Source organism: Lacerta agilis, chromosome 12, assembly GCF_009819535.1.
Source record: "Lacerta agilis isolate rLacAgi1 chromosome 12, rLacAgi1.pri, whole genome shotgun sequence".
Lineage (NCBI taxonomy): Eukaryota > Metazoa > Chordata > Lepidosauria > Squamata > Lacertidae > Lacerta > Lacerta agilis.
The window spans coordinates 11,996,192-12,004,639 of NC_046323.1; positions in this window are offsets into that span (position 1 = coordinate 11,996,192).

Consider the following 8,448-nt stretch of genomic DNA (forward strand, 5'->3'; position numbering starts at 1 on the left):
GCGCACTGCTGTCACGGCAATTCCCCAGGCTTGTTGAATTTTTAAAACAAGGGTGCATCCGTTCCTCTCTCTGTGTGTGGGAAATTATGCTAATGCAATGCTAAAAGTAATATATAATCAACTTTGGTGTCCCATTTTCACTTCTTCATTGACTATACAAAAGTGGCAAAGAAAAAAAAACCGAGAAGGAAAGGAGGGCAGTGGGAATCTTCTACACAGTCAGGGATAAGGCACCCTGGGATATCATTTACGGATGAAAGTGTGTCTAGGAGACAAAAGTACCAGCTCACTGCACATCCCTTAGTAGATGAATCATGTAGGTAAACCCCCTGATACTTAATTGCTTGCTATATGATGAGCTGCCACTTGCTGTTTTGCTAATTAAAACTCTTCGTGCACACAAGCCTGAGCAGAGCAATGAGGATGCCTCTTTTCATATATCATTGCCTGAAAAACACACACACACACACACACACACACACACATTTCTCTCCTGTTGCAATTCATCATAGTGGAAAGAGGCTGCCTATTAAAGGATGGTATTTGCCAACCTTTTCAGTGCGGCAATAATTTTCTGCACAAACTTGTCCAGGAGGAAGTCAGAACAATTTTCTGATGCCGGTGTTGCCAGTGATCAAAATCCTGCTTGAGGTTCTTGCATGATGTTGCATTTCTGTGAGAATAGTCCTTCATGTTTCTGTTTTTCTGCATTGCATATAGAGTTGCACACCACCTCATCTCCTAGCAGTGTGAGATTCCAGGCACTTAGCCATGGTTTGGTTTCCTTGGAATGAGGAACAGCAGAGACGGCAGTGTCTTTATGAAATGTGATTTATTCACACATATATACAAGCCTGAGCCTATGCTGGAGGGGCTCACAGCCTTAATACTCCAGGGTGGTTTTGGTTCCTTTATAGCTTCAGCCTTGGATTCAAACAGGAATCAGGTCTCCCCCAGCTGCCCAGCCTGCAGCCTGCCACTTCTAACTGACATCCACAATTCCCAATTCTGGCCTTTGTCTTTCTCACTACCAGTGAGTTGAAGGAGGGCCCCCCATTCATTTTCTGTCTAGCACAGAGCCACTTTCGTTGTTATCTCAAGGGCCCATACTCAGTGGCAGAGCAAGCCAATCGGGTGCCTAGGGCAGTGCACGTGCCCTGCGCCAAGGGCCGGGGCCAGCTGTCTGCGGGATGGGGCCAGCCTGGGCAGGGTGCTTTGCGAGGCCTCCAAGGAGTCTGCCTGCCTCCTCCCACTCAGCTGCCCTACAGCTGGGGGGAGGTGGCAGAGGGACCGTTTGGGGCAGAGCGGAGCTCTGTGTCACTCCCAAGAGAGTTTGGGGCAGAGCGGAGCTCTGTGTCACTCCCAAGAGAGACGTGTGGCTCGGGCACTCTGCAGGCCCCGCAGTGAGTGCCGCCCGACATTTTGTCACCCCCCTCAGTGGTGACACATGGGGGGCGCCCCCACCACACACCCCTTCCTCCACCACTGCCCATACTTAGAGGGCCTCCCCAGAAAGCTAGCCTGGAACTGAATCTATGCTGGATCCAGGAATTAGAAGGGGGCTCAGGCATACAGCCTCCCCTCCCTCACCTATGCATAGCAATCGAAAAGGTTGTGGTTCAGTGGTGGTATGGCATGAAGTTAATTTCCTTCCCCACTGCTGCATGTGATAGTGTTCAGCTATCGCCTGAATGATCTCAACTGGCTCCACTGTGCTAACAGAACTGAAAGCTGCTGATTGAGCTGCCAGGTAACATTAGGAAAAAGTGACAATTGTGACATGAGGATCATCCCTGTGCCCCTATCCGTTACTTGCTTTATACCTTTTGTAATTTGCAGGGTGAGCAGACCTCAAACTTTCCAGATTTATTTTGCTTTCTACGAGGACCCCTGAGACCAACCAGAGCCAGGAACAAAAGATGTATGCTTAGAAATATAAGTCCAGGAATTTGTGGATGAAATAAATGAAGTTCACAATCCTCCTACACATAAATCTACTCCTGGGGTGGTTACCCCCTTCTTCCCAATCAGCATTCTTTATTTCATCAGTATATATTTTTTGTTGAGGGTTTTGTTTTGTTTTGTTTTGTTTTGTTACCATTGTTACTGAATGGAAGTCAGAAATCTAATTGTTTGTATTTGGCAGGCTTTGTGCACCCTGGAGAAGCGATTAGGTCTGCAAATTCCCTCCACTTCTGTCGAAAGGCGGAATAGCAATTTTTTTTTAAGTTCCCAGTAGTGAATGGGGAGGAAATGAAATAGATTTGGACAGACCCTAAGCTGAATCAAGCAGCCAACAAAATGCCTCAGACTGAACTCTGGTGGTAAACTGTTATTAAACATGCAGTCGGTGGGCTATGGGGAGGTGACCTGGCGCTGCCTCAACTGAAACCACTGAAAATCCAAGTTGGCCCAAAGAAGAACTTTATTTTTTTTTTTAAAGATTTTATTATTTTACCGTAAAACAAAGCAAAAACAACATTAGACATACATAAACACAATCAAAACATAATACACAGTCAACAATATAGAACACAACAATACCATACAAAAAAGAAAACTTATACAAACCTTACCTAACACTTATCTTTGTTTCTCATCTTATTTTAAACTTCTTAGGGGGGGACTTCCCCTGATCCCTCCTCTGTCTTCAAAAACGTATATTTTCCTTAGGTAGCTTCATTTCTTTTCCCATTGACTTATACTCAATATCCTAATACTCTTTAAATTTATTTAAACCAATATATTTCTTAACTTATATTCTATATCTTAGAACCTTCTTATACAAATAAATCTATCACGTCAAAATTTCTTCTAAATCATTATCACTAACCTTAAATTCCTAAAAGCCGACTCTTTTATATGTTTCTGCACAAAAATTCAAACATTCAGTTTAACATGCTTAACTAAATAATCCTTAAATTTCTTCCAATCTTGCGACACCTTCTCCTCCCTCTGGTCTCGGATTCTGGCGGTCAGGTCTGCGAGTTCCATATACTCCATCAGCTTCGTCTGCCATTCTTCAATTGTCGGTAGCTCTTCACCCTTCCAGTTTCTTGCCAATAAAATTCTAGCCGCTGTCGTGGCATACATAAAAAATACTCTATCCTGACTGGGTATCTCTTCATTGGTCATGCTCAAGAGAAATGCCTCTGGTTTCTTACAAAAGGTAATTTTCATTACCTTCTTAAGCTCATTATAAATCTTGTCCCAGAAGGCCTTTACCCCTGAACACGACCACCACATATGATAAAAGGTACCTTTCGACGTTTTACATTTCCAACACACATCCGACATTTTAGAATTCATTCTTGCTAACTTAACTGGTGTCAGATACCATCTATATATCATTTTCATTACATTTTCTCTTAAACTATTGCATGCAGTGAAATTGATACCTTTTTGCCACAATCTCTCCCAGTCATCCATCATGATGTTATGTCCCACATCTTTTGCCCAATCTATCATTGTTGATTTGACTAATTCATCTTTCGTATGCCACTCTAGCAACAAATTATACATCTTGGAAAGGTTTTTAGAGTTCGATTCGATCAGTTCTGTTTCCAGTTTAGATTTTTCAGCTTGAAAACCAATTTTTAAAATCTAATTTAAATGTTTCATGTACCTGGTGATATTGCAGCCAGTCTGGGACTTGACTTTTGACTTGATCATAACTTTTCAACTTAAACGAGTCCCCTTCCTGCTGCAATATGTCCATGTATCGTAACCAACTTGCAGACATATTTGGTCTCTTATAGGCCTTGGCCTCGACTGGTGATATCCATCTAGGAGTCTTTCTCTCCAGTAAGTCTTTATACCTAATCCAAACCTGATACAGAGATTTCCTGATTATGTGACTCTTAAAAGTTCTGTGGATTTTAGCTTTGTCATACCAAAGGTATGCGTGCCAACCAAACATGTTATCGTGTCCTTCCAAGTCCAACACATCTACATTCTCTAATTTAAACCAATCTTTTAACCAGCAAAAGAGAAGAACTTTATTTTAAACTCCTTTGTGAAATAACAGTACTGCTTTTTAGTTATCCATACGAGAACTCAATTACCGTAGTTTGAGAACCAAGGGTAGTAAAGGATCCTCAAACTACATGTGATCGTACTAGATTTCTTTATCCAAGCACCCTGTTTCTCAGGTTTGGAATATGAATTTCTAGAGGTTGTAAAGTTCGGCCACATTTCTCTGAAAACCATTTCTCTGATAAGTTGTATCCACATTAGAATGTAAACTGAGCTTCTGGTGATTCCCAGTGTTGCACTACTCCCAGAAGTGACGGTCGCCAACTTGAACGGCCTCAAAAGAAGATAAGGCTTTCAGTGGTCACCATGGTTGTGCTCCACCTCTGGGGTCAGAGCCAGTGTGCTTCTGAATACTAATTGATGAAAACTGGAGGAGAGGGGCTCCTTGTGCTCAGGTCCTGCTTGCAGGCTTCACATAGACTTCACATAGACATCTGGATGGGCTCCATTCAGGTCCTTAACTATAGCTTTAAAACTCCCAACATATATACCAAAATTCACTGTCTGGACAGTCAGCATCCAGAGATAACTCAAGCTCCATTCTGTCTCTTCCTTAAGTTGCTGTTTCTCCACACATACACTGAGCTTGATGATATCACCTTCAGCTCAAGGGTTGGGGGAAGAGAAAGGTGGAAGAAGAAAGACATGCCCTCTCTCAGAACAGACCCTGCTGTTTCCTCATCAATAGAGATGCTATTGAGAGCCATTGGGTAAAATGAATAGCAAAGATAAATTGCTGAGGAATTCGGTCAGGGTTATTAGCAGATCCAAGACTGACAGTCTACACTGGGGCTGCATACACCACACATTTAAAGCACAGGACTTCCCCCAAATAATACTTGAACTGTAGTTTTCTAAGAGTGAACTGTAGTTTTCTAAGAGTTTTCTAATTGTGGCTTTATGAAGGGTTTCCATAAACCTCGTCCCAGATTTCCTTGAGTCCAGGCCAACATTGTGAGGACCCCTGAAATATGTCTTGGGGGAAGTGAAGGTAGTAATAGAACAGGGCTAAGTCTGGGGCTTTTGGGGTGGGGGGCTTATGGAGTTGCTTTTTGGGAGGGCCTCCCAATGGGTTTCAAAGTTTTAGAATTGAACTTTGAAAAAGCAAGTTTTTTTGGGGGGAGTGAGGTGGTTGGTTAGAGATCACCCAGTCATTTCAAGGCACATGGGGATTAGCACTTCAATCAACCCAGTCCCATGCCAGCACTCTACTCCAGGGGTGAGGAACCTGTGGTTCCCCATATGTTGTTGGACTCCAACTCTCGTCATCCTGAGATAGCATGGCCAGTGGTCAGGGATGATGGGACTTCTAGTCTTGGACTACTGCAATGCGCTCTACGTGGGGCTACCTTTGAAGGTGACCCGGAAACTACAACTAATCCAGAATGCGGCAGCTAGACTGGTGACTGGGGGCGGCCGCCGAGACAATATAACACCGGTCCTGAAAGACCTACATTGGCTCCCAGTACGTTTCCAAGCACAATTCAAAGTGTTGGTGTTGACCTTTAATGCCCTAAACGGCCTCGGCCCAGTATACCTGAAGGAGCGTCTCCACCCCCATCGTTCTGCCCGGACACTGAGGTCCAACGCCGAGGGCCTACTGGCGGTTCCCTCACTGCGAGAAGCAAAGCTACAGGGAACCAGGCAGAGGGCCTTCTCGGTAGTGGCGCCCTCCCTGTGGAACGCCCTCCCATCTCATTTCCAAAGAGATAAACAACTACCTTACGTTCAGAAGACATCTGAAGGCAGCCCTGTTCAGGGAAGTTTTTAATGTGTGATATATTCATGTATTTTAATCTATGTTGGAGGCCGCCCAGAGTGGCTGGGGAAACACAGCCAGATGGGCAGGGTACAAATAAATTATTATTATTATTATTATTATTATTATTATTATTATTATTATTATTATTATTATTTATTTCTCCCGTCTCATTACCTACTTTATTATGATTCCGATACCATTTCAAACTAATGTGAGGAAGCGATGTGCAATAAAACCAATACATAAAATAGATTGCAATACAAATCCCTGTTGAAACGTACACAGATGTATGACACCAGGATCGAAAGCATAAAACATGAAAAGCTACATCTGCCAAAATGATCTCTGAAGTTTGTGGGCTTGTGTTGGGAAGCCAGCGTGATGCAGAGGCTAGAGTGTTGGACTAGGACCTGGGAGACCAAGGTTCAAATCCCCACTCAGCACAAAGCGTACTGGGCTGACCTTGGGGAGTCACTGCCCCTCAGTCTACACTACCTCACAGGATAAAATTGGGGTGGGGGGAGAACCATATCTGCCACATTGAGCTCCTTGGAAGGAAGGTGGGATAAGAATGTAATAGTAAATTAATAAAAAATATAAATAAGGCGTGTGATGGCTACTACCACTAGAAGAGTAAGAAACAGACTGTAACTCTGGGCATTCAAGAAATTAGGTACAGTGGGGTGGTGAATGGGGAAACCGCTGCAATGATAACCAAGCAAATGGATGCTCATATTCAGGGGGAAATGCTTAGAAGATGAATCCCCTCTTCATCTCTCTGGACTCTGAGATGAGTTGATTCACTTGTAGAAACCATTAAAGCAAAATTTGATCCTGAAATATGCAGTGGAAATGCAATCAAGTTGATAAGGGATACACTCCGTTTCTCCTCTTGCTGGATAATTATGTTTCCAAGATCTCCAGGGGCTCTTGTGTTGTCATAGTGACAGTATCTGCAATAGAAAATATGTCTGATGGACATCTGTTGGCTATCTGTTGTTTCCTAATTCACATTATATTGGGCAACACCCCCACCCCCAAATAGCCCAACAGCTCTGCCCTCATATTAGACAAGCAGTTGGCTAACTTCATATACTGTTGATTAGAGGGGCAGATTTGCTGCTGACAGCACTCAAGTGCAACCTTTATAATGAGAGAGAGAACCACTAAAATGGAAGAGAGATTGGATTTGCTCTATGCTTTCCCTCTTCAGCAGAGATAACCCTGGTGCTGTTTATATTAGGGCAGACTAAGATTGACACAAGTGTTGGGAAGCCAAGTTCCCAGGCTCCCAATGCTTTTCTAGTACTGCTTTTTTTAGGTAGTTCACACCTTGAAAAAAGGATATACAGTGGAACCTCGGGTCGCGAATGTGATCCGTGCAGGAGGCACATTTGCAACCTGCAGCGCCACAGCTACGCATGCATGCGCGTGACACAATTCGGCGCTTCTGCGCATGCGCAAGCGTTGAAACCCGGAAGTAACCTGTTCCAGTACCTCCGGGTTTGGCGCGTCCATAACTCGAAAACGCGCAACCCGCAGCGATCGCAACCCGAGGTGTGAAGAAGAAGAAGAAGAAGAAGAGTTTGGATTTGATATCCCGCTTTTCACTACCCGAAGGAGTCTCAAAGCGGCTAACATTCCCCTTTCCCTTCCTCCCCCACAACAAACACTCTGTGAGGTGAGTGGGGCTGAGAGACTTCAGAGAAGTGTGGCTAGCCCAAGGTCAGCCAGCAGCTGCATGTGGAGGAGCGGAGACGCGAACCCGGTTCACCAGATTATGAGTCTACCGCTCTTAACCACTACACCACACTGGCTTTCTGACTATAATAGAGTTTGAAATGGCAACCAACACGAACAGGGGTTTGGAGAAGCTCCCGTTTGTGGTCATGTTACAAGATTTGGAGCCCTTTAAGGTCAAAAGGGACCCAGGTGGCACTGTGGGTTAAACCACAGAGCCTAGGGCTTGCTGATCAGAAGGTTGGCAGTTCAAATCCCTGCAACGGGGTGAGCTCCCGTTGCTTGGTCCCTGCTCCTGCCAACCTAGTAGTTCGAAAGCACGTCAAAGTGCAAGTAGATAAATAGGTACCACTCCGGTGGGAAGGTAAACGGCGTTTCCGTGCACTGCTCTGGTTCACCAGAAGCGGTGTGTCATGCTGGCCACTTGACCCAGAAGCTGTACGCCGGCTCCCTCGGCCAGTAATGCGAGATGAGCGCCGCAACCCCAGAGTTGGACACGACTGGACCTAATGGTCAGGGGTCCCTTTACTTAAGGTCAAAATAAAAAAGTTAGTTAGGGGCGGGTCCAGGTGTAGAGACCATGTCAGAGGTTTATACAATTATGCATGTTGTGTGGAAAGTGGATAGAGAGACATCCCCCCCCCACTAAGTACTATAGTCATTGAGTAATGGGAGAGTCAAAACAACCAAAAGGAAGGACACATTTGCACAGCCCATAATAAGCTATGGGGTTTGCTACCACAAAGTCTAGTGCTGGCCACCAAACCGAATGGCTTTTAAAAAGCTTTTCCTTCCAAATTGCCATCATTGACATAGGTGAACCTCAAGCCACATACATTCAGGGCCTTTAGGGGAACTGAGAATGATAAAAAAAACAAACAGAAATGGTTGAAGTTCAAATAGGCAGATTG